This window comes from Bremia lactucae, linkage group LG18, assembly GCF_004359215.1.
Source record: "Bremia lactucae strain SF5 linkage group LG18, whole genome shotgun sequence".
NCBI lineage: Eukaryota > Oomycota > Peronosporomycetes > Peronosporales > Peronosporaceae > Bremia > Bremia lactucae.
Window position 1 is genome coordinate 598,962 of NC_090627.1, and position 9,704 is coordinate 608,665.

Sequence of the window (9,704 nt, forward strand, 5' to 3'; positions counted from 1 at the left end):
GCGGAATGCTATGGGAGTGGAATGCGAGATTTCGCATTGAGTTATTTTGAAGATGTCTTCGTTCATTGCAGAGCCATGAACGGAAAGTCGGACTTCGAAGTACATCCGAAAGGTTTTTACACACTTATGCGTAAGCACAACATCTATGCAAATCTCAAGAAGTGTATTCGCTGCAAGCGAAGTACCACTTCTTGGGCGCATCGTGGGTAAACACGGTGTATGCTCGGGTCCGAAAAAGATCAAGGCAACCACCGACTGGCCTGTGCTAGTCGATGTAAAGGACTTTGAACGTTCCTCGGCTTTAGCGGCGAACCTGCACAAGTGCTCACGCAATTACGCCGAAATGACAGTACATATTTCTTCTTTATTGAACAAAAATGTAAAGTGGTCATGGAGCGCCGAATGTTAGCGTTTCTTTGAGGGTATCAAGGAATGCTTGGTGCAATCACCAATACTGTCGATTGCGGGCCAAGACAGACCAATTCATCATGACTATGACGCCAGCACTTTTGCAATCGGCTGTGCGCTAATGCAATATGACACGGACGGCGCAGAGCGCATCGTCTGTTATCAATCGCGCCAGCTTCAACCAGCTGAACGCAACTATACCGTGCGTGCCAAAATTAGCCTTGCCATGAAATGATCACTGGCTAAGTTTAAGAATATCTCTTGGGAGATGGACTGCTCATTGTATATACTGACCGTGCGCCTTTACGCACGACCGCAAAACAGCCCAAACCTCTCACAAAGAATGGCGAAATGGTTGTCTTTCTTTGCGAAGTATGACTTCATCGTGGACCAGGACGACATAACGTCGTCGCTGATGCCCTTTCGTGCGGGCCCGATTTTGGACCGGCTGCGCAAATCAACACTGAGCATAGCAAAATGGTGCATTTAGAACCATGTAGCACCACGAATTCAGGCAAAGAGGCAGCTCTCTTGTTTCTGGGTCATGTGTATCCACTCCACGGGGTGCCAAATATATCGTATCGGACCAGAATCCTCGTTTCCCGTCGGGTTTTTGGCGTCAAGTGTTTTAGCTGCTGGATATCGATCTCGAAATGTCCACAGCAACGATACGATGACGAACTAGCTCGAGCCTGTCTCAAAGCTAAAGTCCTCCTGTTTTGCAACGAATATTGCTTCTTCAAGCATATCCAGTTCCAAGCGGAATAGGTGGGTCTTTACGGGACCATCTGTAAGACCTTGCATGAACACCGTAATCAACGTATGTTCATGGACTGGGTTGTTTGTTATACAACTCGCTAAGAGTCGTATGTGCTGGGCATATGCGTGAACATCACGCTTGCCTTGCTTGAGTTTCAGAAGCTCCGAACGAGCTCTGAATTCAGCCCTAGGCGGCTCAAACATCTGTTTGAGCCGGGCTTTAAAAGCCTCATGCGACCCAAAGACATATGGGTCGCGCAACTTAAGGCCTAATGCCTAAATTTTGGCACGACATGCCAAATTTGATTGAGCGAATGCAGCTTGCATTTGCTCGTCGATGATGTGCATCGTCCAACTCGACAAACCATCTTAAGAGGGAGTCTTCTCCGACTCCCCTATACTTAGAGATGTCAATCTTTAGAGTTTCGGGACGATGCGTTTGCGTCATTCCAGTTACTGGGGTCTGTACCTATTGTAACCTCAACAGTTCTACCTGTTGAGAGCCTTGCTGATTCAGCAAGGCTACTTTTTCGCTCATCTCGTCAAGTTCATGTTGTATGAACTTGGCAATGGCTGAATGGAGGGCATCTTTGTCCAAACCGGACAGCATGGCCAAGATGGTATCGTTCGACCGCACTCCTTTCTATGTCACTTTAGTCTGTCTACAAAGACGACGAGCTCCGTCCGACCCTTATGGTCAGGCAGCATGCCAAATATGAAGTCCAGATTTACTGACTCCCAACAGTTGTTTGGAATCGGTAGCGGCTTCAGTGGCGCACTGCTGGACGGTGCAGGCTTAATGCGCTGACCCTGTTCGCAAGAGCGAATTTAGTTGACCACCCATCTATATAGATGTAGCCACCAAAATTCCTCTGACCCTTGTAAGAATGTCTTTTTACGGCCCACATACCCACTAGATGGCGCATCATGAAGCTCGTGAAGGATCATCAGCTTGAGCTCTGTGTCATCGAGGTACAGAGAATCTCAAGGGATCACAAGGTGACAGCTGATGCCATAACAGGCCATCGCTGTAGCTAAAGGGATAAGGCTTAGCTTTTAGGTGCGACGGAAGGAAGGCCTTTCGTCCACCGACGTGATGCAACAGCAGGCGACAATGTTCATCCTGGCTGAGCTCTCCTTAATTTCAAAGGTCAACCAGCTCGCCATGTGGTAGACCTTCATGGCTGCTAGAAAATTGGTGCTAAATGCACCAATTTTCTCAGTCTGTCTACCAAGACGACGAGCACCGTCCGACCCTTATGGTCAGGCGGGAGGTTTAGCGAACGGCGCCCTCGTAAAGTCTGTGGGAGTTCAAGTTGAACTCGCCTACAGCGGTAAGTTTTGCAGAAACGAACGGGTTCTCAGCAATTCACGAAGAACGGTGTGTGCGTTGTAGACGCATGCACATGCCTTACCCGACTGAGCCACAACACACGATATTTTCCACACTCAACTTCTCCGTATTATTCTTGTCTGAACCAGTCTGAAAACTACTTTCTACTTAGTAATTGCGCACGAGCAGCCGGATTACCGCTCCCGTGACCCAAGGCGGGACATGTGCGTGAGAGCAAAAGGATGGTCAATAAATTAAAAAAAAGTAATTAGACCCACCACTCGGGTGTGGTTCGCATTTGCGGTGATGCTGAGGAGTCTTCCTGCAAGCTACGAGAGCTTAATGCAGGCGTTTCGCATGTCGGCTCGAGATCGAGGGTTCGATCCCCTCCTCTGATATCGTAGTCGCAGTTTGTCACGGAATCACGCTGCAACATATGTTATGCTTTGGTCGGCAAATACGCGAATGGCAGGGTGAGTCTCGATAAAGTAGCGCCAGCGCCGTTTCATTGGAAACATCGGCCATCTGGAGCCGAACGACGGTGGAAATCTTTCCTTTCGCCATCGCACCGACGTGAGGAAGGCGATGTGACGCTAGATGTGCTATTTAATGAAGCCCCAACATTCAGTGCGGCTGATGTTGTGAATGCGATTGAGCTAAGGGCAGCCATGAATATGCCATTTTTGATTTGCTTACCTTACTGCAACTTACATCGTGGCATCCTTCGACGAGTCAACGTGTGCCTTAGCACGCTTTCCTGGTTTCTTACCTCAAAACCTGGTCTGCGCGCCAACGAAGAATTCGACCTACCCGGATTATATTCGACTTTGAAATTAAATACAGACAGAATGTAAGCCATCTTTATTTCTAGGCGAGGAGCGCAGTGATTTTATTGCGGTCTGCACGATGCATGATTCATATAAAACCACAATGATTTGGTGCCCAATAGGTGCACGCAAAACGTTACGAGAGCATACTTTATTGAAGTAGCTCCTTGTCGTGCACAGGATAATTCAATTTCGCGGCTTTTGAAAGCCGGGACAAATAGCAATGAGACGCGGTCAACGCCGTCGTCATCATTCTGCATGAACACGCTGCCGCTTGCGAAATTGCTTGCATCGCCGACGATGCTGAAGAACTTATCCGCGTCTGGCAATGCGAAGACAGGTGCCTCTGCAGAGATTGCTTCTGATGCGAACGCATCTACTTGTTCCTTTGATCAAACCCTTTCTGCATCTTTTTAAGGAGGTCAGACACGGGCTTAGTACGCTCTGCATACTTCTTGCTGTATTTATGCAAGTAATTGGAAAGCCCTCGGAATTCACGCAAATCCTTCACATGTCGTGGGATTGGCCATTCGTTTATCGATTTTACCATGTCTGGGTCTGCTCGTACTTCATGTGTACCTACTATGCAGTCCAGGACAGGTATCTCGGGGACCCCTATGACGCACTTTGCACATTGACGTACAATTGGGCGTCTTTAAAGTCTGCAACACAGCGTCTAAATGATGCTTGTGCGACTCTATTGCGCTCAGCCCGTCCTCGGCTCTACAATGCAGGAGTACATCGTCAAAGTAATGGGGCGCGTAGGCACGGTGCTAACGCATCACCTGAGCCACCACTCGGTTGAATGTCGCTGGTGCGATATTACACCCTTGAGTATCACAAGCCCTTCTAAAGCATATCTCTTGGGGTGCTTACTGCCGTATTGGCTAGATCGGACTCTCTCATGAGTACCTGAAAGTAGCCATCCTTTAAATCAAACGCAGAAAAGAAAGTTGACTTTCCCATGGAGTTAACAAGACATCTTTCCGCGGGATTGACGTTGTGCCGGTATGGTAGCCGTGCTCAGCCTATTGTATACATGAACCACGCGCCAACCACCTGTTGTCTTGCCCGCAGAAGGTCGGGGTGCAGCAAGGTGACTTGCTCTCACATACGTGTCTCGCCTTGGCTCGTTTGTCGAAGAACTCATCGATATATTCGACTAGACTTTCGGCAACGGCGATTACCTGCTCACACAATACTTGGTGCCAGGTTCTAATCAATTTCGTGCCCGATGTCCCTATAGGCCGGTAGGAGGATCGGTACTTCTTTTGGGAACACATCACAATATTTCCACATAACCTTAGAGAACGGACTGCCTTTCAATGCATCCCAGTCTTAAGCAGCAAAATATTTATTTCTGTTTGTTATCAAGACACTCTCGTCCATTTTGGAAGACGAGCTACAGTCCACCAAGTTCTCTCCTGGAACTGGTGCGACTACTTCGTAGATTTTTCTTTCCTTAAGTTTGGGCAAGAACAGATTTAACGGCATCTCCGGGAGTTTTACTATCCTCTCGGCAGATTTTAAGACGTGCTGGCACCTCAACTAAGGATGACTCCGTCATTTTGTCTTCGACGGCCTCGAACACCTCCTTCGAAGGCCTGTTTCCTTTTACCGGGACTGATCCAGAGGTCACTCGTCTTGACGTGCCTTTGATCGTCCTTATTTGTCGGGTCCTCGTTTTTTGTGTCACCACGACCTTTGACTGGGAAGCGGGTGCCGTTGCTCTCTCGGCCAACGCACCCCTACCAAATGCACCAGGCTTTAGGCTCTGTGCCGGTTCTTGCGACGCCTGACTTCCTGTCAGCTCTCTTTCTACTGCCACAGGCTTTCGGCTCTGTGCAGGACCTTTGGACACATGACTACTTGTAGCCGGGAAGGACTGGTGGTGTTTGACATCGCATCAACGCACCCTCAACTGTATTCAGCACGAAATAAGTTGCATAAGCCTGTCGCAGGAGAACATCCTTCCGGTGTCCTGTGAAGAGTTAGCAACTGTGCATCTGCACCAATCTATCCATGGTTGGTGTTTTGCCAACCATGTCATGCTTAGGATGAGGTCGCACGGACTCTCCATACATAGCGTTGAGAATTTCTCTCGACAAGAGAAGTCGCTAAAACTGAAGGAGTGTTCAATTTGCGCTCCCTCAGATATTTCGATCGCACCGTTCGCTAAACGAACGGTCACCTCTTATCGCTAGCCATCCTGTCAAAGCGACTCAAACACAGCCGGTCTCTATTTTAGAGCCGCGAGCTTTACAAAATTCTCTGATGCAAATGATTAAACTAGAGGGTCATCACATGTTCATAGCCTCGTAATCGAGCGCTATAGACCAGCAAGATTGAGGTCCGAAATTTCTAACCCTTTAGGGACCATGCTACTCATTTGTCGTTTGCTATGAGCTTAAGGGCAGCTTTAAAAGTCCGCGTCAGTAGGGTATCCCGCCCCTACTGCGCTCCTACATTTCCCGAACCCTCAGTAATCGATGCAGAACTCACGCGTCTTGCACGCTGGTTCTTGCCCTCACCCTTCGGGTAGGCGTCTTAGCTCCAACAATGACTCTAACATAACAGCGCGCCATCATATTTCCGCGCTTGCCGCACTTATAGCAGACTATGCCTGCATTGCACAACTCCATAGGAGTGTCATACGTCCTATCGGCCGGAGTTTAAGACTGATTATATTTAATAATTTTTTTACTAATAAATTTCTAACCAATCAATAGACGACACCCTTGCAGATGTGCACCCTACATTGCGAGCTTATTATTTTTGATACCTCGGACAACGGATGACGCAAGCCGTCATCCCTTCCAATGTGAATACACCACATACACAAGGGTGGGTCACTTTGTACACCACAGGTCTATGTTCGTCACATGATGTAGTTGGCCATCCCGTTAAGTACATAAAGTGTACTTATTGGGTTTCTGTAGCACAGGGCAACTTTAGCCCGTTACATATCTGGTGGTCGAAATCTATGTTAAATGCAGTTAGGGTAAGCCCTCTAAGGGTAATCTAACTTGTTGGTCAGGTACATTCAACGATCGATATCATATTTCGTTGTTCGACTCATCCAGGCTTCACAAGCCTGGAAAGGATAAAGTGGAACTCTTCATCGATGCCTTTTTCCGGCATCCGTGATACACTTGTAAGCGGGCAAAGGATTTCAAACCCTTGATCCAAGAAGATCCCAGCCCCTTAAGAAGGCTATCACGGGACGCGTGAAGGGATTACTCATTTGAGTGACCTTGGATGGAGAGCGATCGAACGAGTGAGTTCGGTCGTAGACGGCCAGCCGTTTGGGCCATGCTGTACACTCCGGGTAGAGATAAACAGCATGTGGCCATAGTGAGTTCATCAACACGAACTCGATGGGGCCCGATAAAAACTAGCCTTGCTCCACCAGCAGGGCTCTCAACACAAAGAGGTGTTAAGAGAACAGGGTGCTCAAAAATTGGAACTGATGAGACAGCAGCATGTAAATGCTGCTAATGGGCCGACGCTTCCGCGTCGACACGAAAGCTTATCGATAGAAATCGGAAAGTTTCAGGCAGTCGAAGGCGACTCCCTTTCGAGATGGTTCGTCGAATTAGACGACGCCTTTAAAAAGCTCGTCGTATCAGTGATGATGCGACGAAAGTGAAATTTGGCATGTCCAACTTAGCCGGACGTGCCAAGCATGAACAGCATTTGTACAGAATGTGCACAGCATAGGACTTGAGGTCTGGCTTGACAAACTGGATGCTTTCCGTCAACGGTTCGAAAGATGAACCGTGGTCAGACGAACAGTGCAGCAAGCTACAAGCTGCACCGTTTGTCTAGAGAGGCAGGGATACCTTGCCTGTCGTGGGGGGATTCACGTCTTTGCTGTTATAAGGGCGCAGGTCATGCCCTTAGCGAAGCATACTCCCTTAAGATCCTCATTGGAGGTTGCTCATCTCTTGTGAGATGCGCGAAGGGATGGAGAACCTCCGATCCTTTTATGAGCGCGGAAAGCGCTCGTTTTCTGATAGACCCTCTGTCGAGGAGGATAAGCCTCGTCGTACTGTCGTACGAGACCGGAACGTCCAGCATCAGTTGGTAACGAGGTTCCTAACTACCCTCGCCAACGCACGAGATAACTCGTTCAAACCCCTTTGACCTCACTGCGGTACGAGAGGCGTTCATCTCGTGACATCAGCTGTGCCGGTATTTACATTACTTCTTCCACGTAGAGAGAGCGACTGGCCATGAGTATAATTATTGCCTAAAACCCGGCGGGAATCGGGTTCGCCTCGTATGACGAACCCAAATCAACATCGTGATTTGGATCAAAAACTTCACTATTTGAAGGAGGACATTGATCACGAGCGATCCCGTCGCCGCGAGTTAGCGATGACGGTTGATAATGATTCTCGTGACCAGTTGAGAAGTTGTGCGCAAGTTGCGACTGATCAATTGGCGAATGGAAGAACAAATAAAACCTCTCAAAGCGAGCTGGTGACAGCTTGTCAGAAAGATTTAACCTTGTAGGAAAGAGTGGATCGTCTGGTTTAGAGAATCAGACTTTGTTCCGAGACAATAAGGCTTTAGCTCGGAATTTTCAGGCTTTAGCAGATGCCTTAGACCATTCCGGGGTGATTTGGAATCGAAAGAAGCTTCGTACTAATGGCACGGACGGAGACGCTCAACTTAAAACGTAGTTGCGTACGCATCCTATGAGGAAGCTCGATCGTGTACGTATTGCCTTGGCGGTGCAATACACGGAACGGGCCGATGTACTTGGGCAGTAATTTATAACCGCCCACATTCGTAACTACATGTTTTGGTAGGTTTATCGTAGACAGTAGGACTAGGTGGTTAACGCTAAATAAAAAATGTTTGTTCTCCAATTTTTGTCAGATTTCCATTTATGTGGTCCGCCGCATCATCGATGGAATCCTGTACGAAACGGACCACTGCTTCTTTAGCCAGCAGTTAATCCCCTACTGACGGTTTTATTTTTGTTTTCAGTGCGACCGGTTCGCACTGCGGCGATGTCGATCTCCTCTTCGGTGAGAGCATTATTGCTTCACTAATATTCTTTTTATCGATGCTGAGTCTTTCAGCATCGTTACCAAAGCCATAGCACTATTGGTATTAGTGAGTTTGTCCACTTCAATGTTTATTCGTACTAATTGTAGGGTCTATGCGTGATGAGCAAGAGCTGAAAAGATCTTTGCTCGAGTATTTTCCTCCCGTCCATCCTTGAATAAGAGTCACTCTCCAAACAATGTGGGTATATGTGGATGGCGTCAACCGTTCACGTAAAACGCTGTAATGCACTGAATTGTTGATGGCAAATTCTACCATCGGCAAGACCTCGCCCCAACTCGCAAGAGAGTGGATGTATCCGCGAAGCATCTCTTTGGGGATACGGCTTGCTTGCTCCGTCTGACCATCTGCTTCAGGATGATCCAAAGTTGACATTTTCAATTGTGTTCCAAGTGATTCGAACACAGTTTGCCAAAATTCCGCCGTGAATCTTGGGTCTCGATCTATGACCAGATCACGTGTAACCCAAGAGTCAATTATCGTGTCAACAAAGACACAAGCACAGCCTTTGGCTGCGATCGAATCTGGAACTACAGCAAGATGTACCATTTTGCTGAACCGGCCAACAAAAGAAGAATACCATTATTATTGTGATCGTAACCGAAGACGAAGTCCATTAATACGGACTGCCAAAAACTCTGCCGAACAGGCAGAATTGTAACGGAGCACGGGATATTGTTCTGAATTCCACCCGTTGACAAACTTCGCAAGCACGTATGTACTTCCGGACGAACTCATACTGGCGTGGCCAGTAGAAGTCGCGACTTATGGTGAGATAAGTCTTCTCACGTCCACGATGACCAATTATTGGTGCATCGTGGTACTCATTCATGATGCGTTTTCGTAAATCATTATGGGTGGCGATGACGACACGAGATGTGTCGCCAGCAATGTCTGTATAGCAAAGTAATCCATTGCGTGTCGTATATCGATCTGTTTAGGATCGATATTATTTCGACAATCCTTTTAGGGTTGTCAGGATGGATTTCTAAGGAATCCATCAACCTTTAAAAGCCTTATCTTCTTGATAAGATCTTCTAACGTCGTCGAGTAATGTTGACGACGGAACACTTACTGTTGCAACATTGACCTTAGAAACGAGATGCTTTCACGCGAAACGTGATGCGTATTCCCACTATCATCTATCATGTCCATGGTAGATGACGGAAATGTGGTCCATGGACGGACTACAAAGTGCTACCAGGTGTGACGGGGCACTACGACTTGTACTGCTTCAGTACAAGTCCACTTCGCACTGCTTCAGTTGCGAGTGGTGCCTTACGTTACTTCACGTACAC